This window comes from Pantherophis guttatus, chromosome 1 (genome assembly GCF_059756535.1).
Source record: "Pantherophis guttatus breed Tessera chromosome 1, ASM5975653v1, whole genome shotgun sequence".
NCBI classification, from domain to species: Eukaryota; Metazoa; Chordata; class Lepidosauria; order Squamata; family Colubridae; genus Pantherophis; species Pantherophis guttatus.
Genome location: NC_142063.1, coordinates 317,854,507 through 317,879,596, shown reverse-complemented (window position 1 = coordinate 317,879,596; position 25,090 = coordinate 317,854,507). Strand labels below are relative to the sequence as shown.

Sequence of the window (25,090 nt, the reverse complement as noted above, 5' to 3'; positions counted from 1 at the left end):
TAAGTGCTATTTCTATTGCTATTCTGGCCCAGGGCCTGGGGAAAGACACTAGTTTTCAAGGCTTTCCTGTTATGGTTGGTATAATCTGGATCTCAGGGGAACATGTTCTTTCAAAGGGCAGGACAGCAACAGGGAAGTTATAAATTAAATCCATTTTAAATCCATTTTAATTTTTTAAATCCCTCATCTTTGCCATTCTCAACACACTACTATTGTGTTACCAGCACCATATCCTTTTCGAAGCAAGGGAGAGTACAAAAATATGTGTTCAGGTAACCCAAAACTGCCTTTGTGCTGTATTAGTAACAATTTTCTGGTTTCAGCCTAAGAGATTTCTGCAGCTTGCAACTCACATTGCACGAATTAATAATGCTCAGATGACATCACTTTTTTCCTTACCCAGATCCTTTTCTTCTCAGTGTCTCTTCCCTTCAAGACTAGAGAAACTGCAGCCAATTTGCAGCCATGAACATTTTATACTGTTTCACTGCTGTAATTTTCTTCTTCTTCCATGCTGCTCAGGGTGAGCGATGATTCAATAATATACTGCACAAAGAACATCTTATTGTCATAAATATTTTGATGAGAATACTATATTAATATTTAGCCAAATCACTATTTTCAAGAGATCATAAACTCTGCATGGGTTTAAGCTTGGAAAGGCAGTTTAGTAGATTGGCTCATATATTAGAGGTGAAGGAATGAGTTGGAGAAATGTTCAGCTTGCATGTTTTATTGTATGTACTTTTATGCTCACCTACATATAATCATATTTCTAAACGTAATGTTTTCTGTATGTAAATTTTAGGTGCTGTTCAACTAAGTCTTCATTATGTAAAAGCATAAGAAAAAACCTTATCACCATATATAATAGAAAGAAAAACACATGTTTAAAAACTGAAATTGTATTTGCCTTGTTTGTAAAGAATAATACTATATTGATACAAGGAACTTTCAGAAAAGCTTCTCCATTGATATTCTTTACTCTGGTAGCCATCTGTCTCCCTGAAAAATTGGGCTTGGATTTTATTTTTGTAAGAAAAATTAATCTGGTCAGATAGTACCCTTTATTCTGATGCATGCTGACTTCATTATCACATTTATTATATGTGAGGCTGGGAAGTCAGAAGTAAAACTACGGTTTGAAAGGAATCCCAGGACTGTTGATAGCTAGCCATTACTGCACTATATACATTTTTGTCTGGCTGTTTCTCCCACAGTACTTTAGGTGAAAGCAAAATACCCTGTCCTCAGCCTTGCTGGTTTCAGAAAAGCTTGTATAAGTTATCTTTTTAAGCAATATGCCTGCTATTTTATAAGGCTCTAAGTATTTCTTTATTGGACAAACATCTATATAGGTAGTTCTCAATCTATGATCAGAATTAAGTCCAAAATATCTGTTGTTAAGCAAGACAGTTGTTAAATGAATTTCACCCCATTTTACAATCTTTCTTGCCTTTCTTGTTAAGTGAATCATTGCAGTTGTTAAGTCAGCATCAGGGTTCTTAAATGAATCTGGCTTCCCCATTGACTTTGCTTCTCAGAAGGTCGCAAAAGGTGATCTCATGACCCCACAACACTGTGGCCGTCATAATTATGAGTCAATTATCCATTTTGATCATGTGACCACGGGGATGCTGCAATGGTCATAAGCGTGGAAAACGGTTATAAGTCACTTTTTTTTAGCGCCGTTGTAACTTTGAATGGTCACTAAATGAACTGCTGTAAGTCGAAGACTACCTGTATTGCACGACTCCCAGATCAGCCATACAGCTCATGCCCTTTTGTGTTATGTGTATGTTGCACCAACTTGCCTAATGATTGAATTGCTTGTGTAGTAATAATGGTGAAAAGATAACATGAAGAGAAGATTTCAGAGCTTTGATAAACATTTTATTTTTTTACAGAAGACCAATTTATAGAAGCCATTCTACTTACCTGTGCATCAATGGGTGGATTCTGCATTCTACAACCCAATGAGACTTGTCCTTCAGGTGTCTTCCTGGATGTGCCTTGTCATTTCAGAAGAAGATGTTGTTCAAAGACTGATGTTTAACTCTCATTTTTATGTGCTTATTGGATAAATAATCAATGGAATGCCCTGATATAGCTTTCATCTGTTCCACTAGTTAGCTGTAGCTGATTTGTCATGGTATTTTCTACTTGTGATAGGTAACTAAGTTAATCAGTCAAGCTTCTCCGGAATTTGGACAGTAATCATTCAAAATTTCTTTTGCGTATATGCTATGTCCCACTTTGCTATTACCATTGACAACTCAATTTCTTTTGCCACAGCTACATTTATATCTCCAGGTCCCCCACTACTTATTTAAAGATCCATAATTCATTTGGATGGAATCCTAATGTGCAATGACAACAAAGAGAAAAAATAGGATCTCCTCAAACTGAAAGCAGATAACTTTTTTTTCCAAATTAAGGAAATTAAATTGTCGGTGCTGAATTCTGAGGAAAATAAAAGTTGAAAGTTAAAGTCATAAAATGAGAAAAAGAAAACAGAACTTCTCTCCTGGAATCAGGGAAGGACAAGTCCCCATTGGGGGGGGGAATCTGTCCATAGTTTTCTGATACTATTTTATTATTTCAGCTTACTGCTTTATGGACCACTGGAAGGGATCCCATTTGCCCCATCAACTAGATTTAAATTAGTACCTCATCTCCAACTATATGGGTTTGTAGAAGAATGCCATTTTGCCCCCAAAAGATGGCAATTCTATAGATTTCACTGAATATGAGGGAGAAAATAATTCAGTTTTGGTCATAAAAGTAAAAATATAACACAATGCCATCATTTTTGCTTGATTAAAATATTGGGAACATTACTCTGTATTGAACAGTCAGTATTTTAATTTGACCTAGTAGGTATATTTTATGAGAAATTCTGGAAATGCATAGATCAGATAATGTTGATGTAGCATGTTAATGTAGTTTTACATATTTATGTGGATTGATTGAATTTATTTTCTTGCTATTTTTGAAATAAAAATTATAATGGGAAGCTGAAATCTTACAAAAGATTCTGAGCATGATTTGCCTATCACATGAAATTAGAGTTATTGTACAATAGTATGTATATTGTTAAATTTCCTTCTTTGATAATTGGAATGTAGATTGACCTCTTCCAAACGGTTTGTCACTGTGTCATCCCTTAATTTTGCGGGCATAGTTTGGTTAGAAACTTTATTGATTCTTCTTCTGTTGCTTGCCATATTTCAATCGGTATTTCATCAATTCCTATAGTTTCACAGTATGTTCTTCAATCCATGTATAAAAGGATGTTTTTGTTTGTTCGAAGTAATCATTGGAGAGGCTGAAATTTATTTCCTGCTTCATTTCAGTTTCCTAAGCTACAAAATAAATTCCATTTTCCTCTTTAATGTTTCCAACTTTCACATTCCAGTTCCAATTACAGTCAGCTCATCTTGCTTGCATGTTCTTCTATTTCAAACTGAACTTGAGCATAAAACCCATCAACCTCTTCTTCTTCTGCATTGGTGGTTAGAGTAAAAACTTGAATGATCATCATATTAAGGAGTTATGCACAAAGTCTGATTAATATTATTTAGTCATTGATTGCACTGTAGTCAAGTAGCTGTTCTTAAGTTAGTTGGAAAGATTCCCATGCACTGTTTTCCAAATTAAGGAAATTAAATGGTCAGTGCTGAATTCTGAGGAAAATAAAAGTTGAAAGTTAAAGTCTTAAAATGAGAAAAAGAAAACGGAACATGATTAGCGATAAATCAGTTTCCCAATTATAAAAGCAACACCATTTCTTCTCTATCTCTTACTCTGTCATGAGTAATAAACAGTGTCATCTTTTGTTCAAAAGTGTCCAACTCCAGTCCATTTTAATTGTCTGACGTCTAAGAAGTCTATTTGTAGTCATATCATTTTATCTTTCATTGTGTTGTGCTTTCCTTTGTTCATGATTCTTACATTACATGTTCTCACTGTAATTGTCCTTTGCAGCTTCAGATTTTCTTTTCCTGTATGGCAGCATCAGCAACAAGATGTCCTGAAAGCTTTAATCGAGCCATGTTACTATTTACTCCAAAAGATGCTCAGCTCTTCCTCAGTAGCATGCTAAGTACCATCTGACCCGGGGGGGGGGGGGCGTTCAAAAATTTTAGCAAGGGGTTCTTTGCCCGGTTGCTGGGTGGGTGTGGCCATGGTGGGCGTGGCCTAGTCAGTCTCCTGCACTACAGTGGGGAGGGGGCATTTTTTGTTCTCCCTGGGCTCTGGAGACTTTCATTGAGCCTCCGGGAAGGTGAAAACAGCCTCCCAGGCTCCAGAGGCCCTCTGGAGGCTGGAAACGGATTCCTAGGAGGGGCGGGTGGCAGGGCCAGCCAGAAGTGGGATTTGGGGTTCTCAGAACTGCACAGAATCTTAGCTAGAGATTCTCCTGAACCCCTGCGAACCCTCAGCAACCCAGCTCTGATCTGACCTGAGGACCCCGCTCTCTGGCACTACATCATCAATCATTTTATATTTTCTCTCCATATGGTTTTCTTGGTGAGAAATACAGGATCACCATTACTTGTACAATACACACTATGAATGGATGCCTTTGGTATTTATTTATTTAATTTCTTTCTTTCTTTCTTTCTTTCTTTCTTTCTTTCTTTCTTTCTTTCTTTCTTTCTTTCTTTCTTTCTTTCTTTCTTTCTTTCTTTCTTTCTTTCTTTCTTTCCCACTTTTATTATTTTTAAAAGCAAGTCAAGATGGTAAACATATCGAACACACCTTCCTCCTTCTATATTTCCCCATAAGAACAATTCTGTGAGGCAATTCGATTGGGCTAAGAGAGAATGACTGGCTCAAAGTCACTCATCTGGCTTTAATGGCTAAGGCCAGTATTCTCACTAAAGTGATGTAGGAGAAGGAATGGTATAACCTGGTGATGGAGTTTAAAGAGGGATCAGTCTGGAATGCCTATGTAGCCACAAGCAAAATAATTTTAACCCCCATTGAATTCTCTTGACCTTCATCTAACTTCAAGCAGGTGCCAACTGTTAGTTGAAAGGTTTTCTATGCATAGGCATGATTAGCAATACATCAGTTTAATTGGATCTTTGTATATAGACTTGATCTTTCGTGTCTGACAATTGATGATCCTCCAGTGTTTTCTTATATTGTAGCAACCCAACACAGTTGCCTATTTGTTTTAGCTGTATAGCTGGATGACCTTCATGCCTTTGGTAATCCTGCTGGGAATATACAGGCTTGCCATACAGTCCTGGCCTTCTTTGGTCATTGTGCCCAGGTACTCTGCCCCACCATGATGGAGCAACACAACAGAACCTAGGAGGAATCTAACATGGCTATTACATTCTTACCCAGATATAACCCATTATTTTTTTTTTAAATGCATGAATTATTTTGGAGGAATAATTCCTGAAAATGTGGAAAAAAGCATCAGCAAAAAGAACGGAGAACTGAGGCATTGCAATGAAGTATGGAAAGTATCGGTTTTAATGTATATTAGCTTCGACATTTGACAAGAACACAGCTTTTTATTAGAAAAGCATTAACTCGTAAAAACCAACATTTTTGGGAATTTGGGTAATCTCCAAATGCTCCATCAACTGTTAGAGGGTACTCAGATGTTCTTACTAAGCAGGAGCTGAAAAATAATGTAGAAGAAAGTTGGTTGTAATAAACACAGTCATATTGGTTATATAAAGTCTTCAATCTTTATTTATTGATTAGCCCTTGGGCCATATCAAAGTACAACGCTCCAGAAACAATTATCAAAAAAGTTTGGTAGAAACAATTTAAATTTTATTTATTTATTAATTTAATTTGTATACTGCCCTTCTCCCAGAAGGGACTCAGGGCGGTGAACAGCCAAAATTAAAAAACATACAAATGCAAAAAGTTAAGATAATTAAAAGAATTAAATCATTGGCTACCCAAATTTAAAACCCCAAATCCATAAAATTTAAAATCCCAATTAAAAACCATTTAGGCTAGGCCGGCTTGATGAAATAAAAACGTCTTCAGGGCTTTACGGAAGGTCCGGAGGTCCGGGATCAATCGTATTCCAGGAGGCAGCTCATTCCACAGGGCGGGTGCCCCCACAGAGAAGGCTCACCCCCTGGGGGCCACCAGCCGACATTGCCTGACCGACGGCACCCCGAGGAGGCCCTCTCTGTGAGAGCGTATTGGCCGGTGGGAGGTTATCGGTAGCAGCAGGCGGTCTTGCAAATACCCTGGCTCTAAGCCATGGAGCGCTTTAAAGATGAGAACCAACACCTTAAAGCGCACCCGGAAGACCACCGGGAGCCAATGCAGCTCGCGCAGGAGAGGTGTTACGTGGGAGCGCCACGTCGCTCCCATAATCACCCGCGCGGCCGCATTCTGCACCAGCTGGAGCCTCCGGGTGCTCCTCAGGGGGAGCCCCATGTAGAGGGCCCAATTTAAATTGGAATAGGAATATAACACGAGTTAAAATGAAATTAGAGTAAAATACGATCTAGAATAAAATCAGAATAAAATACAATAATTTGAGATATAAATTAAATATAATTGAAATTATATTACAATGTCACCCCTGCATCTACCCAATCAGTCTTAAAACCACTATTATAAAGTCAGCAGATTCTGATAATAATTTAATAACAACATAGGATAGGCATAAATAAAGCTGTCAAAGGCAAGATGGAAGCTTGGGAAGCATCTGATCAATCTGAGCAGCCATTTTTCTATAGCTGCCACTGTGGGAATAATGAAATATTGGTAATTGATATCATGGTTAATGAGGCAGGTAAGGAGAGAAAGAAGGAAAGAACTTCAATAGTTCCTGTAAGCTTCACCCAAAGAGATTCCTCAAAAAGGAAGCTGATAAAAGTCACTCCTTCTCCCTTTGCTCTTTTGCATGACTGTGGTCATTCTGTTTCTCTCGTTAGGTAAAGAAATATCTCTAAAATGATGACCCAGAAGGTGACAGGTTATCTAGTGTTATAATTATTACCCTGAACATGTATAGACAATACTAATCAGAACTAAGGAAGAAAAATATTTATGTGTAATTTGAGCTACAATCTACCTGAATGATTGTCACAACAGTTTATTTTGGTGTCTCAGTTTCATCATAAAATATTTGTGAAGTTGTTGTTTCAGGAAAAAAACTTTCAGCTGGTGAAGTTGCATATTCACACTCCGGAAGCCACCATATTCTGTACATTAGAAAAGGAATAAATTATTTCAAGTAGAGAACTATTTCGTAGGTATAGAAAACAGGTGTCAAATTCACGGTGTTGTGTTGCTGTCATGTGATGTATCGTGACATTTTTTCCCCTTTGCGGAGGTGGGGTGGGCATGGCCTGTGCATGATGTATGATGCGTCCAGCCCGAAGGCTACCAGTTTGACACACCTGGTATAGAGGATTCGGTAAAGAAAAAGATAAAACAGTCCTTGTGGATTTTGCTAGTTGTTGCCAACTATAGGGGCTGATGTTTATCTCTGTTTCAAAGCCATTGAGTCAGTGCTGTTTTAAGACATTTCTGTGGTCATGTGGCCAGCATAACCACATGGGATACTGTTACCTTACCACTGAAGTGGTACTTATTTATCTACTCACATTTACATACTTTTGAACTGCTAGGTTGGCAGGAACTGGGGGGAGGATGGGAACTCACCCCATCTCCTGACACTCAGGTCTTGAACCTGGGCTACTGGCTTTCCAGTTGATAAGCCCAGTGTCTTTACTGCTGAGCCACTACACCACCCATAAAAGATTAAAATATATGTTAATTAAACATATAATTGATAGTTGTTTGATTGTAGGTTGATACATGAGTGAATTTTTTAAAATTGCCATGAAATTATTAAGAGGAAAATAAGATGTTAAGGATTAACAATGGATGCTTTTGAAGACCTAATTTTTTTTTTAAAAAAGAGATTGCAACCCTTTGATCTGAATACTGTGCACACTATCACATATCTTTGCTACAATAGCATATAACCTACAAATAGAAAATTACAAGGATGATCTCTTGTACCTTATAGAATTTTATAGGGTAGAACAAGTAATATTCCAATATGCTCATTAATCTGATAGACAGCAATCTATCATATTCCACGTAGCTGGGAAGACTGAAGAAGCAGGATAAGTACAAACCAATGTTATGTCTTTAATGCTAGTCTGGAGTAAATGCAAAACTCAATAGCTATTTTTCAAGTATAGTATAGTAAATTAATACAGATCTCATATTACTACATATTCAATAGTGATACTTGAATTGAATAACCATAACGTAAATTCAAAACACAGACTAAAATTTAGATTGGAAAGTATAAATGTAAATGTAAAATGTCAATTAAAAATTTTGATCAGATCCACAAGACCTGTATTCTGTACCCTGGGAAAACTGACTTACTTTGCACAGCACTGGAGGTCAAATTCACAGTGTCCATAGAAAGCAAAACAATCAGGACAGGGAAGGTCCTTCGGATAACAGAAGCCATTAAGACGCTGTTGACAATCACCTTGACCTCCAGCAATATCTACATGAAAAATTAAAAATATATTTTAAAAACCTTTGTGCATTATACTGTATAGAAATACAAACTTATATAAAAGTATTCCTAAACATGATTCTGGGTGAAATATTTTATCCCAAATTACACAGTTGTCGGTGTATTTTCTTTCTTTCTTTCTTTCTTTCTTTCTTTCTTTCTTTCTTTCTTTCTTTCTTTCTTTCTTTCTTTCTTTCTTTCTTTCTTTCTTCTTTCTTTCTTTCTTTCTTTTTATCTATCTATCTATCTATCTATCTATCTATCTATCTATCTATCTATCTATCTATAGAATATATATGTATTCTCTGTAGATTTATATATATGCATATGAGATTATCTTTCTATGGAACAGAAATGTTATTATTATTATTGATTTTAAAGGAGAATATTTATAGCTCAGGGTTGATATGAGGGATTCTTGGTGCTCTCCAAGCTTGGTTGTTTCCTTGCAGACATTTTATTATTCAAACTTGGTAACATCATCAATACTAATACTAGCACTAATGATATCATCTAGTTTGGGAAATGAAATATTTGCAAAAAAACAAGCTCAGAGAGCACTAATGACCCCTCAATTATTATATTATTTGAATTTATTAGCTGCCCAACTCCAATGGAATGTTATGGTATGTAGGAATGACCTTAGGCAAATATTTCAGAAGAGATCCTCCTTAGTACTGTTGTGAGGCGATGGATGGGTGAGACTTGTAAGATTCTGTTAATGTCATCTTACAATAAAGTCAGAGTTAGGATTGGTGTGCTTCTTGACTGAACTACTTTGCAAGAGTGACATATAGCCATGGGAAACCAGGAGTTGTAGTTGAGGTAGTCAGCCCTTGGCTCTCTGGATGTCAGTTTGTGCCTCTAATCAAGGTAGCTGAACTAGAGAAGTTGGAAAGGTAGAGAGTTTGGTTGATTATTATATGTACAAAGGTGGAAAGATTGTGATATACCCACAAGTGATGGTGAACATAACAGAATTTCCAGAAATGCAAAATGAAATTGTTTGATTAGGGAAAAAGCCAACGACAACATTTATTAGTAACTAGAAACCTTTTATGGATATTTTTTACTAAAAATTAAAAGAATATTAACATGATTTATGGGTTTGGTGATTTGTTCTCCAGAATTTGAACAGAGGTTGCAGTGGTTAAGATGTTTTTCCTGAACTAGAGAGACCCAGGTTCGATTCCCACTTGACTACATTATTTATTGAGTGACTTTGGACCAGAAATTCTCTTTCTACATAACCTTCTTCACAAGATTATTAAGGAGGACACTTCTGTGCATACAGTAGCTACATTAAAGCCTCTACATTAAAGAGATAGAGAGAAAGAGAAATGAAGGAGAGAAAGGGGGAGAAAGAGAAATGAAGGAGAGAAGGGGGAAAGAGATGAAGGGGAGAAAGGGGGAGAGGAGGAAGAGATGGAGAGAAAGAGAAATGAAGGAGAGAAGGGGGAAAGAGATGAAGGGGAGAAAGGGGGAGAGGAGAAAGAGATGGAGAGAAAGAGAAGTGAAGGAGAGAAGGGGGGAGAAAGAGAGATGAAGGAGAGAATAGTGGGAGAAAGAGAGATGAAGGGTAGAAAGAAAGATGAGAGAGATGAGACACCCAGAGATATCTGTTTAAAAGAAAATACTTGGAACCACAAAACCTGGGTGGGAGTAAGTGATATGGAGTTCGCAATGTCCACCCAGGTTTAAGGTTGTGTTTAAGTGTTTACATGTGTTTAAGGTTGAGTATTTAAGGTTGCAGACCCCTGACCTACCCCATCCGATTGCTTCACCCTGCAGCCAGCCCTGTAGGCCTGCGCCCGTCTCCCACCTGGGCAGCACCTACCTACCCCGGTTGTATCACCCTGCCCTGCAGCCAGCCTGAACTGCTTCTGACTGCTCCAGCAGGTCATTTTTATTTAATTAATTTAATTAAGAATGATGCAATGGGCATAAATGATGACCAGTCATAAGTGCGAAGACCGGTCAAAAGTGCAAGGACCTGTCAGAAATCACTTTTTTCAGCCCTCTGGGTAGTCCCTATGTGCATATGGACTAGTCAGAGGGCTGAAAAAGTTATTTTTGACCGATCCTTGCACTTTTGACCAATCCTTGAACTTATGACTGTCCTCACATTTTACATTTTGCGCCCTAACTTGTTACTGTGGTGAAGAGAAGTAGTGGTGAAATGACTGACACGGTTGTTAAGAATGCCGCAATGGGCATAAATGTGAGGATGGTCATAAGTGCGAGGACCAGTCAAAATTGTGAGGACCAGTCATAAATGACTTTTTTCAGCCCTCTGAATAGTCCCTATGCACATAGCCATGCCCACCCGATCACATGACCAGCTAGCCATGCCCACCCAGTCACATGACCACCAAGTCACACCCCCAACTAAGCCACGCCCACAGAACCGGTTGTTAAAAAAATTGAATCCCATCACTGCATGAAACTATATAACAAGTATGGTGTAAAAATGCTGTCCAATATGTGTGGGCCTTATTTATACGTGAGTTTTTAAAATGTATACTTAATAATGGAACGCTAATATGGATACTTTACATAGTATTTACAAGCATATTCAGTACATCTACAATATCACTTTGAAAGGACTTAAAATATTTCATAAAGATATCTAGCATAATTCCATCTGTCACAATGTGACTATATTAATGGAGCTACATATATTGCATCGCAATGTGCTTAAAGATGGCTTATTTTTGTACCTGGACCAACTACAGCTTTCAGAAAGAGAGTCAAAAAGAAAAGATGATAGATCTTCATGGCTGATGGATGAAGTATTCCTGTTGGGAAATAAAGAGTTAGTATCCTCATTGACAAAGGTAAATAATGCAGATCTTTCTTTCAGCAAAAATGAGAACTGCTGCCCTGGTCCAGACTGAAACCATGTCCTCTCCCCAACTCTTGTATAGGAACACCATCCATGCAAAACATCTGATGCCAATTCCCTTGCAACATGTTAAAATTCTGTGGTGCAGTGCCAGGATCCACGTCTACTCCTGCTGAGTCATTGGAAGTACAACTATGAATAAATCATTGCTCCAAGAGAAGATGCTCACTTCTACCCAAACAATTTAGTGCATCTAAGAACTAAGGCAAGGGTGCCAAACTGGTGGCCCGCGGGCCAGATGTGTCACGAGCAGGCCATGCCCACCTCAGCTCCACGAAGGGGAAAATGTCATGAAATGTGTGATGGCAATGTGACATGGCGAGTTTGACACCCGTGAACTGGGGTTACTGAGAGACTATTGACTGGTAATCTCATAGTCTTTTGTTTTTATGCTTCCATAGGTCACAATGTCTCAATGTATAATGTCCAATTTAGTTCATCTATGATTGATTCAGGTTTCTTGATTATTTTCAGAAGTCAGGATACTGTGAGCACAGATATATGTATGCAAATTAATAAAAGTTACACATTCAAAATTCTGTGGCTAAGAATATTCAAAAGTATAAAGACCAGGAAAAAAAATGTGGAAATACTGCTATCTGGAAATAACCAGAATTCTTGCTGAATTCAACAGCAGGTTAAGCAACCTTGATCTTCCTTCATTCTTGCTCATAAATATTTTTTTTAATGTTTTATTGTAAGAAATTATAATAATACAATTTTATCCATCCAGTTACATAGTATGGAAAAAGAAATAAATACAAATTGTACATATTATACATAAGTAGATAATCTTTGCAAACCAGTTACATGGTAAAAAACAAAAAAAAATTTGTTCACATATCATTTTTAGCATATGTATATGTGATGATCTTTGACAATAAATTAGTAAATACATAAATTATATCTTTTGCTTACCCATGTAACCTTTCCTTGCCTTATTATATTTCCTACCATCCGCAGTACCTCTTCTCTTACTATTTCATTTTTCTATTTCTTGTACTTGCTCTGGTCTCTTTCCTTTTTATTTCAATTTCCTCTTCTCTAACCACCCGTACCACTTATCCCATACGCTGTAATAATCCGAATCTTCTCTGTCATTAATTTTTAATGTTAATTTATTCATCTCGGCACATTCCATTATTTTGCCGATTACTTGTCCCTTAGTTGGTATATTTTTCTCTTTCCATTGTTGAGCGAAAGCGATTCTTGCTGCTGTTATTATATGCACTGCCAAGTATTTCTTCTTTTTTGCCATTTCCGTCTTCAGGATTCCCAGGAGAAGTGTTTTAGGGTCTAATTCAAAGGTTTCACCTATTATTTCTGAAAGCCAATTGCAAATCATCTTCCAATATTTTTTTGCTTGAGAGCAGGTCCACCAGCAGTGGTAAAAGGTACCTTGCTGGTGTCTGCACTTCCAACACTTTGGGTTTGAGTTAGGGTAAATTTTGGCGATCCTAGCTGGTGCTAGGTGCCACCTATAAATCATCTTATACTGGTTCTCCTTGTAAGTAGTTGCCTTGGTAAGTTTTATATTGTTGTTCCATATTTGATCCCATTCTTCCAAATTTATGTTTTTCCCAATATTTTTGGCCCATGCTAGCATTGGGCCTTTAACCACTTCTTCCATCAGGTCATATTCTACTAAATAGTTGTATATTTTAGCTAATAATTTGTTATCTGTACCCATCCAAATTTTATCAAAATCTTTGCATCCCATTTCTATACCGTATTGTTCTTTATCTTTTTTGTATCTTGATTTTATCTGTGCGTATGTCCACCATTCAACAAAAGTGCCCTGTTCTTTTAATTGTTCTAATGTTTTGAGGTTCCCTGCCTCATCTAGGATTTCTTTATATTTTACAGTTTTACCATGGTCCAGGACATTTGGGTAAATTATCGCCTCCATGGTTGAAAGCCAGCTGGGAATTTTAGTGTAGTGTTTTCGTCTTATTTCTTCCCATGTTGACTTCAATATGTCCCTCAATTTATGTTTGTTGAAATGTGTTTTGGTTTTTTTCCCCGTTTCCCATAAATAGGCATGCCAACCCATCTGGAGATCATGCCCTTCTAGCGTTAGAATTCTTTTGTTCGCTAACGTCGCCCTTTCTTTTAACCAAACAAGAATTGCTGCTTTGTGATATGTTTCCCATATTGGTAATCCAAGCCCTCCTCTATTTTTTTTATCTTGTAAGCTCCTAATTGCTATTCTTGGTTTTTTTCCTCCCCAAATAAACTTCCTAATAGTAGTGTTGAGTTCACTAAAAAAATTTTTATCAAATTTAATTGGCGCTGTTTGGAACAGGTACAACAATTTGGGTAAGATGCTCATTTTAATTGTCGCTATCCTCCCAAGGAAGGAAATTTGTAACTTCCCCCACTTCTCTAAATCTTGTTTTATACTTTTTACCAAGGGGACATAATTGTCCTCTTTGAGGGCCAGGTACTTTGTTGAGATCCATACTCCCAAATATTTAACTTTTTTCACAATTTGGATTCCCATAGATTCCTCCAGGGCTTCTTTCTGGTTTTTCGTCATATTTTTGGTGAGCATTTTGGTTTTAGATTTATTTAATTTGAGTCCTGCTACTTCTCCATATTTATCGAGTGTTTCCAATATTTGTATGCCTGTTTCCACCGGTTCTTCCATAATTAGGACAACGTCGTCCACAAACGCTTGAACTTTATATGTTTCCTTCCTGATTTTAAGCCCTTTGATTTGATCGTTCTCCCTAATCTTCTTCAATAACACTTCTAATGCCAATATGTACAAAAGTGGTGACATTGGGCATCCCTGTCTTACTCCTTTACTGATCTGAAATGTTTTGGTAAGTTCACCGTTTACTAAAATATTGGCCCTTTGCTTCTCATAAATCGTATTTATTGTATTTGTAAAATTTTGTCCAAATCCCATTATGTTCAGTTGTTGCTTTATAAACTCCCAGTTCAAATTGTCGAAGGCCTTCTGTGCGTCTAAAAAAACTAATGCCACCTCTTTTTCCGGGTGTTCCTCATAATATTCTATCACATCCAGAATCGTCCTTGTGTTATTCCTAATTTGCCTCCCTGGGAGGAACCCATTCTGATCGCTATGTATTATCTTATTGAGAATTCTTTTTAATCTTTCCGCTAATATATTCATGTATATTTTATAATCAGTATTGAGAAGTGAAATTGGCCTATAATTCTGTATCAATTTGATATCCGATCCTTCTTTTGGTAAAAGTGTAATATAGGCCTCTCTCCAAGATTCTGGTATTTTGTTTTTCGTTAAGGCCTCATTAAAAATTTGGAGCATTCTTGGGAGTAAAATGTCTTCTAATTCTAAATTTTTGTATAATTCCCCTGGGAATCCGTCCGGGCCCGGAGATTTGTTCTTTTTCAATTTGGCAATTGCAGTCTTTAACTCTGTTAATGTGATCTCTTTGTTCAACATCTCTTTTTCCTCCTCTCCAATCTGTGGCATTCCCTGCTCCAGTAAATATTGTTTTACTTTCTCTTTGGGTATATCTTCTTCTTTATATAAAGACGCATAGAATTCGCGTGCTATTTCCAATTTTTCTTCCTCTTTAGTTGTGATATGGCCTTCGGTGTCTTCTAGTTGGAGAATAATTCCTTTCTCTCTCTCTTTTTTGATTCTGTAGGATAACCACCTTCCTGGCTTGTTGGCATTCTCGAAGTAATATTGTTTTGTTCTCTTAATATTATATGCTAATTTTTCTTGATCTATTATATTTAATTTATGGCGAATGTTCATCTAGTTTTCTTTTGTTGTTTCATTGTCAGGGTTTTGTTGCGCCTCTTTCTCTGCCTTTGCCAGTTCTTCTAGCAATATTCTTTGTGTTTCTCTCCTCTCTTTATTTCTGTATGCTCCGTATGATATCATTAGGCCTCTTAAATAGGCCTTCATCGTGTCCCAGATTATCCCCCGGTCCATTGGTTCTTTTTCATTTTCTTCGAAAAAGATTTCTAACTCCCTCTTGACTTTATCAATATTTTTTTTATCTCGCAGAAATTGTGTATTCATTCTCCATCTTGTGTTTTTTCTCTTATATCTACTTTTCCATCTGATTTCCAGTGGATTGTGGTCTGCCCAGGTATTGGGTAAGATTTCCGCTGACGCAATGTCCATGCCCAAGTTCCTGCTTACCCACATCATGTCTATTCTAGACCATGATTTATTGGGGTTAGAATAAAAGGTGTATTGTCTCTTATTTGGGTGTAGTGTTCGCCAGATATCTACAAGGTTTAATTCATCCACTAAGTCGAAGAAAGTTTTTGGTAAATTTTTCCTTATTTTCTTTTGGCCTCTGGGTCTTTTGTGATCTTTGTATGCATCCGCCACTCCGTTGAAATCCCCAATGATGCAGATATTGTTGTTATCCAGTCCTCTTATTATTTCTCTTGTTTTGTTATAAAACTCTTTCAAATTTTTGTTTGGGGCGTAGATCGCTGCTATTAATATTGCCGAATTGCCCCTCTCAATTTCAACAATTAGTAATCTACCTTTGGGGTCTGCATATTTCAGTTCTGTCTTCATCTTTTTTCTAATATATAATGCCACCCCTCTTTTTCTTCATGGCTAAAGAGGTATAAAGATTCCCCAATTTTTTATGTTCCAAATATTTTATGTGTTCTTGTTTAATGTGTACCTCCTGAAGACAGACTATGTCTGCATTTTGTATAACTAATTTGTTAAAGAAGGTTTTTCTTTTTTTATGATCGTTAAGTCCATTTACATTTATCGATAGGATTTTCCAATCGTCCATCCTTGTTGCCTTGTATTGATTTACTTAAATTTGAGGTTGGTATTAGCTCGAACTGCTCTTTGAGGTCTTTGTTTCTTCCCTGCTTCGCTGCTTTCTTTCTCTTCCTTTTCTTTCTCCTCCGTGCTCTCTTTCCCCGTCGGGACCTCTTCTTGGGATCTTCTTTGGGTGAGTTCTTCTTCTGTAGTAGCAGCTTCCAGTTCCTCTTTGCTACTTTGTTCGTCTTCTGACCCTCTCAGTTGGTCAAGGAATTCTTGAGCCTCCACCAGACTATTTATTTTAATTCTCCTCCCTTGCCAAGTAATCAGCATACCTTCCGGCAAGGTCCATCTAAAAAGTATATTCCTTTTATTCAGCTGTGTGGCCAGGAATCTGTAGTCTCTTCGTTGTTCTCTCACCCTCCTCGGCACTTGCTTCAGAACAATCACCTCCTTTTCCTTATAATTAATCGGTTCTTCTTTTACCATTTTATAAAAGATATCCTTAACTTTCTTTCGTGCGAACCTTATATGTACCTCTCTGGGTAGTTTGTTCCGTCTAGCGTAATTCGTCTGTATTCTGTACACCTCGTCCAATTCTTTTATTATGTCGTTTGGATCCTGTTGGAGCACCTCCGCTATTAATTCCGCCATTACTTGTCCTAAGTTTTCGTCCTTGTCTTCTGTAACGTTTTGGAAACGCAGATAGAAAGAGGCCTTGTCCATTTCCAACTGCGTAATCGATTCCTCCAGATCCCTATTCTGGGCCATTAATTTTTGATCTACTGTCTCTAAATCTTTCTCTTGTTGTTCCACCTTAGATTCTATTTTTTGAATTCTCTGTTCGTTATTTAGAATGGCTTGTTGTATGTCACCCATTTTCTGGTCAATGCCTTGTATGTCTGTTTTCATTTCCTGATGATTATTAGACATTTTCTCTTGCATTAAGAGCATTGTCTCTTGAATCATTGCTAATGATGCCTGCATCACTTGCATTGTTGGGATCACTGATGTTTTCTCAATTTTTGGTAGCCCTTCCATCGATTTTTGGGTTGCAGGGGATGACATTATAATTGTGGGACTTGAGATGCTGGAGGTTACTTTCTTTCATGTTTTTGCCACAGTGGATGCAAGACTTGTCATCTCCCTAAGCACTTTCGCCTGTTCTTTGACTATCCTTTCTATGTTCCTCCAAACCGTCATCCACTAATTGACTTCCCTTGCTTAGTTTAACAGTACTAAAGAAAAGAAATTTTTTTTAAGATATTCCCAATTTACAAGACAAGTAGAAATGGTATAATCGACCTTTTCTCCACTATGCTGCCCACTACTTAGCTTTGTTGACTAATCATTATTTGAAAGCTGTATTTCTAATTTAGCTCAACTCCTAATTATCAATTAATTAGATTCTCAATTCTTAGAAGGAAAATACCAATATATATAATATATTATATAATATAATACCAATATATATAATCAATAAATTAATACTCAATGTCCAATCAGTAGACCCTTAATTAATTAATGTTATAAATTAAATCACTATTTTATAAAGTTAATCCTTAGTAATATTAAACACAATAGTCAATCAATAGTCAATCAATAGCCACTCTATGCTCACAGCAATGAAAAATAGAAAAAACAAGACACAAAGAGTAGCAGATAAATAAATGATAGATATATAAATAAGTAAATAGTTAAATAAATATATATATAAATAGGTATATAGATAAGTATATAAATAGGTAAATAAATAGAAGATAATAGGTTCTATGTCTATACAGGTATTTAGATATTTTAATTAGCTATGTTGTATTACTGCTTTTAATACTTTGAATATATAATATATTGAATATATAAATATATTATATCAAATATATATAATATATTTGAATATATAAATACTTTGAATAATTTAAATACTTATATAAATATTTTGAATACTTTGAATGTATAGAAAAAAAAAGAAGAATAAATATGTATATATTGTAGTCTTAGGCTATTTTTAAAGTAATAACAATATGTATTAATACAAATTTAAATTCAGGTCTTCTTAGTCCCTTCAAGTGCCACACTTATTAAAGTCTATGCAAGAAAGTATATTGATTTAATATCACCCTTCTACTTCTCGCTTCTTCAAGATCTCCAGCACCTTGTAAAAAATAAGTTTAATTATTCCGTTGTTCTCTTCCTGGTGCTCCTTCCTTCCTCTCTGGCTCTTCGTTATTCCTCTCATTGGTATCAAGTATGGTTGCACTTCCGGTCCTAAATTTCCGGTTGTTCTCCTCTCCAGTCAGCAGAATCTCTTCCCCATGTCCTTAGAGCTCGATCTGTGCAGCAAATTAAATCCAAAAAGGTAGTGCCGCTGGTCCGCTTGCCGATCTTTCCTCCTTCTTTCTTGCTAGCCTGTCTACGATCTTTTTAGCTGTCAATCCTCCTCCTTTCTTGCAGTCGCCGCTTTTTTCCTCTTTTGAGCCCTTCCACTCCGACCCGGCCAGCGAAGCTTTATCCGATCTTCCGATCTCAAGAGCGCTCTGGAGAAAGTGGTTGCTGGTGTACTCGCCTCTCTTTCCCGGAATCTTTGCTTCCCCTCTTGTTGGCTATCGTGGCTTCGGGTCTGCTATTAAGAGGCAGACGCGCCCCGTTAGCTTGACAGTGGAAATCGGTCGCGCCGGGTGGGTTTGTGCTCCGCCACTCGACTCACCGAAGCCCCACTATTATCCGCGAAGCCCTCCAGGCTTCCACGCCTCGAACGGTCCCCAAAACGTTGCGTTAAATGGCAGTGGGAGAGAGCGATCACTCTCACCACGCCATAACACCACGAGTCACCAAACCGGAAGTCTCATTCTTGCTCATAAATAGGGCCTAAGGACACCTCCCCTGCAAATTCCACTTTTCTACACTTTCTGTGGAAACATTTCTTTCCGCAGAATATATTTATAAAAATAATAAAGGCAGGATATAGAATAATAAAATAATGAAAATATGAACATATAGATGTATGGAAATAAAAAGATGCATTTAAATCATATTTAGAGCTGGACTAACAATAATGTTATTCCATTTGCAAGTCAAACTGATACTTGCATGGAAAATAAATTCTAAACAGTCTGTTCAGATATATTTCTTGCATTCTACCATGTCTGCTTTCCATCCCTGGGGGTTATACCTTTAAAGCAATCTGAGTATCACTTTGTAAAATTATTTTTCTCTATCAGTCTCTTTCTAATAGTCAATTTAGGACTAAAATGTCAAACTCTTGAGCAAGAATGAGCAATCCATGAGTTGCAGGTGGTTTGCACCCCTTAATTTTCTTTTGTGGTCTCCAGAATTCTTCAGCCAAAACTTGGGAAGAAACAATCCAAAAATCCAAGAAAATCTGACATATTAAATCTTATCATACCTGGAAAAAGCTTATTTCAATTTTTTCCCCCATAAGTCTCATGCCACGCCCTGTACTGACATCTTGATACATCATTCTATTCTTCCCTTATAGGAAATAAGAAATATATAAAAGCTTGCCCTCCATTATGAAAAACTGAAGGTTAGGCTAAACAGACAAAGAAAGAGAACTGCTATTCCCTTTAAAGATGCCCCAGCGCATATGAAAGTCTACTTCCATCTCCCAATTCTCACCTTTACCAGGACCGATAGGTGGACAAAGCTCAAATTTCTTTGAGCTTTTGTCTAGAGGGTGTTACCAGATCCTTCCCATTTTCATCTGTTTTTCCCCACCTCACACCTGGTTATAAAAGGATGCTAAGCAGGTCCATAGGAGGCTGAAAATTGCATTTAGAGACATTGGGAAGAATGGTCTATTTGCACCAGAAGGTAGTCACTAAAAGTTTGCAGAGTTTTAAAAGAGTAGTTTATCTTGACAGAATCCTGTCAAAGACCTTTGACAAAGAAAGCAGACCTCAGCTTCCATATGTCAGAAAGGAGTGGCTATGCAGTACTACTTACTGTAAATGTGGCTAAGAATCTGTGCACATGCAGTACCTCCTATTCTTGAAGTGATCAAATGAGACAGATTGATCCCAAATCAAATAGTTGGTTCTTTTACATACATCTTTAATTGTCGTAAAGTGAAGTACAAAGGGCTGGTGCGTCAGACATTTCCCAATGGACGTATAGAGTCAAAGAGGATACTACACTATGAGAGAGAGAGAGAGAGAGAGAGAGAGAGAGAGAGAGAGAGAGAGAGAGAGAGAGAGAGAGAGAGATTTTTCTTTTTCAGGTAGACGAAGTTAGAAAATGAAAGCAGTCTGGAGACTTTGTATTGTTTTCTTAATACCCACTTTTTACTATCTGAAGGAAATCCAAGTTTTCCAAGTGAAAAATAAAATACAGAAGGATATTTATGCCAGGATGAGGCATAAGAGGCTAAAACAAGAGGAATAGGAGGAACTGAAGAAGCAGCGCTTTGGACATTGCTTGACAGGTTTTAAATTTTCTACAATGTGCTGGGAATTTGTGGCAAAATAGCAAGTCATCTACTGGTTAAATCCTTCCTCTAATACCAAGGCACATTCAATTAAACAAACAAACAAACAAACAAACAAACAAACAAACAAACATGGTTGAACCCTGGGAATTATTCTGAAAGTTGAACTGCTGGTTTAGTCACAGAAAGTACAAATAAGTTATCTGCTTTTCTCAGAGTTTCTAGCCATATATTTGTCATTTAAGTCTAAGTAATTTGTAAGTACTTAGCAAATCCTATCAACCATCTGACTCAGTGGTGAAATCCAATTTTTTTTACTATGGGTTCTGGGGCGTGGCTTGGTGGGCGTGGTGTGGTTTGGTGGCGTGGCTTGGTGGGCATGGCAGGGGAAGGATACTGCAAAATCTCCATTCCCACTCCATTCCAGGGGAAGGATACTGCAAAATCCTCATTCCCTCCCCACTCCTGGGGAGAAGGATATTGCAAAATCTCCATTCCTACCCTACTCTGGGGCCAGCCAGAGGTGGTATTTGCCGGTTCTCTGTACTGCTCAAAATTTCTGCTACTGGTTCTGTCAGGACCTGCTGGATTTCACCCCTGATCTGACTGTATACAAATTTATAAATACACATCATAAAATGTTCTACAAATGAACTAAATAACCAGGAAATAAAGAAGGAAAATGTAGGGTGAAATGGGTGGGGATATTTAAGTTTCAGTTCTATTATATTTATGGTCACTATTAATTCTATTCCTATAAATGTTTGGCTCAGGTATTTGATATATGTTGGCATATTTCATGTAAGAAACTGTGCTATTCACTGTGCTAAACACAGATCTGCATAATCCACAAACAACACAAATGATACATTCATAAAGCAGCTTCTGGAAGGAAAATGAAATGTTCTCAGCTTTTGTAATTGTTTCTTAGTTAATGTTGGTGTGGCTCAGTAAATAGATGGATTTCTATATATCTCTATTTTATTATTATTGCTTCACGTGATTGGTTAATCCGGAGCTTTTTCAAATGTTAGCTCTTGTTATACAACAAGAGCAGTGTTATGTTAGCTCATATAGGACTTTGCTCAAATGTTCTTGATTGTCCTGCCAATTGGTGCAACAGAGCCTGTCTCTGGGTAAACCAGCCAAGAAAACAGAAACAGTTGGCAGGCAACAGCTTATGTTGCTTTAGCTGACTGTGGAGAATAGATGTTAGGCTTTTATCTAGCCTGTTACATCTGGACATTGCCCTGAGTTGAAATAAGCACATTTCCCAAAATATCAAAGTTTCCCTCCCTTCTTCTCTCCCACACTCATATTTGGGAGCCAGTGTGGCTAGTAGTCGAAGTGATGGACTAGGAGTAAAGAGATCCAGCCATTCCTTAGGCATGGAAGACAGCTGGGTTATACTGGGCCAGTATTGTCTCCCAACCATAGACTGGAATCATTTATCCACTGACACTCACTTTATGAACATGGGTGAACTCACTTTATGAACATGGGTGACTACAAACCACTGTCTTCAATTGTAAAGGCCTTCATTCAGGGGTGAAATGTTCCTGGTTCAGACCAGATCGCCTGATCTGGTAGCGATAGCGGCGGGTGGTTTGGAGAACTGGTAGCAAAAATCCCTACCCCCCACCTCATGCCCAGCTGAGCCGCACAATCATCAGAGGCTTTTTTTTAAAAAAAATTAAAAGCATTTTTTCTTCAACCTCTTTGGCCGAAAAAATGTTTTTAAAAGTTAAAAAAATGCCTCTGATGATCATGCGGCTCAGTTGGGATCCTGAGAGGCTTTTAAAAGCATTTTTTCTACAACCTCTTCAGCCGAAAAGGTTGTAGAAAAAATGCTTTTAAAAGCCTCTGACGATCCCAGCTGAGTTGCCTGGTCATCAGAGGCTTTTAAAAGCATTTTTTTTACAACCTCTTCCGCCAAAGAGGTTGTAGAAAAAATGGTTTTAAAAGTAAAAAAAAAAAAAGTTGGCCATACCCACCCAGTCACATTACTCCCCCCCCCCCACCACCACCAAGCTATGCCCACAGAACCGGTAGTAACAAATATTACATTTCACCACTGCCTTCATTCCACAGAGAATAGTTTCAGGGTGATATTTATTTGCACTACAAACACTCAGAAAGTTAGATGATTACTACTATACTGTAAAATACATAAGAAGAATATGAAATCAGAAGAATGAAAATACTTATATGATGTAGCCAGGAGTGGGCTTCAAAAATTTTAGCAAGGAATTCTCTGCCTGGTTGCTGGGTGGGCGTGGCCATGGTGGGCATGGTCTAGTTGGCTTCCTGCACCATGGTGAGGGGTGTGTGTGTTTTATTTATTTATTGATTGATTGATTGATTGATTGATTGATTGATTGATTGATTTATTAGTTCGATTTATATGCCGCCCTTCTCCAGAGACTCAGGGCGGCTTACAATGCATTAAGCAATAGCCTTCATACTTTTGTATATACCTGCTTAGTAAGGCTTGTGGTTCCCCCCCCCCCCCCGCAAGCAGTGTTCTTTTTTTATACAAAGTCAGCTTATTGCCCCCACAATCTGGGTCCTCATTTTACCTACCTCAAAAGGATGGAAGGCTGAGTCAACCTTGAGCCTGGTGAGATTTGAACTTGCAGTAATTGCAGGCAGCTGGCAACTAAGTGCTACTTTAACAGCACTTAGTCCACTTTGCCACCAGGCTCCTTTTTGCCCTCCCCGGGCTCTGGCGGTTTACCTTGAGCCTCCAGGAGGGCGAAAATGGCCTTCCCAGGCTCCGGAGGTCCTCTGGAGGCCGGAAACGGGCCTGTTTCTGGCCGTTCTGAACTTCTGGTAGACCCATTTTTTGCCCTTCCTGATCCTCCGTGTATGCCCTGCACTTACCTGCATCCAAAACGGGCCAGGTGGGGACTCCTGGGAGGGTACGGGTGGGTGGGACCAGCCAGGAATGGGATTTGGGGCTTCTCTGAACTTCATAGAATCTTAACTAGAGGTTCTCCCGAACCTCTACGAACCCCCAGCAGCCCACCCCTGGATGTAGCTAATCTCTATTATAAGTTTCAAATAGAGGCAACTGATATAATTTAAGAGTCTCATGTTGCCCTCAAAAAACTTTTTGTGGCCTCTGGGTCTTATCCAATTGTGCTGAAAATTAGTGACATTTTTCTTGCTATGTTGAGACAGGACACATAGAAAGTTTTATGTTATTTAAAATAATAAAGAAACTTTCCAAGTCTAGGTTAACAATATTTGAAAATATAATCACCGGTAAGCATGATTTCATCAGTTTCCTTGATGGACCTACCTACTGTGACCTACAATTTCATGTAAAGTGTTACTCGTCTATTTGGGCTCCCTGTCTCGAAATTTTGCTGTTATTGGAGATGAAAATGAGAAAGAGGGTACTTGAGTAATCCAGTCTAAACGTCTCACTGATTGTGCAAGAAACCATAATAATAATAAGATCCGGAAGAAAGAAATATGGAAGGCTTTACTTTAGTGACTCAAGAATAAACTTTGTCAACTAATTGCATGAAAATGAAAATTCATTAAGAATTCATCAATAGTAAATGTCACCATTGTAGTGAAAAAGATGAAGGAATTGATCAATGGCTATAGCAAAATTTCACAAATGGACAAAATTGTCAAGAGTGAATTGCCAAAATTATTGGAAACTTTGCCAGAGGTTTGAGTTTGAATTTAGCAAGAACCTCTGGGATCATCAAGTTGAGAAGGTTTTGGAAAAGGAGCAGGTTAAGACCTTACGGGACTTTAAAATCCAAGCAGGCAGGCACCTTATTTGTAACATTCTTGATATAACATTCATTATAAATAAGTAAGTCTAGAGCATTGGTGATGTTATACTGGATGCTGCTAGGACTGAGGAAAAGCAACCAGAAAAAAATGAAAAATCAAAATTTACAAATTGAAGCTGAACACTTATGGAAAAAGAAGTTTATTTGAGCTGCTGTTTCTGGGTAAATATGACACAAACATGTTCTGGCAACTTTTTTCCAGGCATACAGTATATCACAAACCACTTCTGAAAATGTCCTCTAGAAACCTGCATGGACTTAACCCATGTAGTTACTTACCGAAAAAGAAATTCACTATTATATCAATCATGATTGGAGCCTTTGAAATAGTATCAAAAGGACTCCATTGATATTTGAAAATTTTGAATTTATCAGATCTGAACACCCTACCCTATTTCCCCCCAAATAAGACATCCCCTGATAATAAGCCCAATCAGGCTTTTGAGCACATGGCAATAAGGCCAAGCGCTTATTTCAGGGTTCAAAAAAAATAAAAAAAAAATAAAAAAAAAAATAAAAAAAATAAGACAGGGTCTTATTTTCAGGGAAACACAGTAGTGTTAGAAAAAAAAATCCTGCTTGGGACTACATCCTCTTAATAAGAATCCATCTTATTAATTCTTAGTCTTTAGGTCTCTAGTTA

The 25,090-nt window shown here is 37.6% G+C and overlaps 2 long non-coding RNA genes across 2 annotated transcripts; one reads left to right on the top strand and one right to left on the bottom strand.

Moving 5' to 3' along the window:
- The first annotated feature begins 437 nt into the window (after positions 1-437).
- Positions 438-3,023, top strand: LOC117671382 (uncharacterized). The gene is made up of 2 exons (XR_004592817.2): positions 438-523; positions 1,908-3,023. It is a non-coding gene; the product is annotated as an uncharacterized LOC117671382 (long non-coding RNA).
- Positions 3,024-5,561: 2,538 nt separating this feature from the next.
- On the bottom strand, positions 5,562-11,335 carry LOC117671472 (uncharacterized). The gene is made up of 4 exons (XR_004592899.3): positions 11,260-11,335; positions 8,401-8,527; positions 7,067-7,196; positions 5,562-5,641 (listed from the first exon to the last, which is right to left on the bottom strand). It is a non-coding gene; the product is annotated as an uncharacterized LOC117671472 (long non-coding RNA).
- Positions 11,336-25,090: the final 13,755 nt, after the last annotated feature.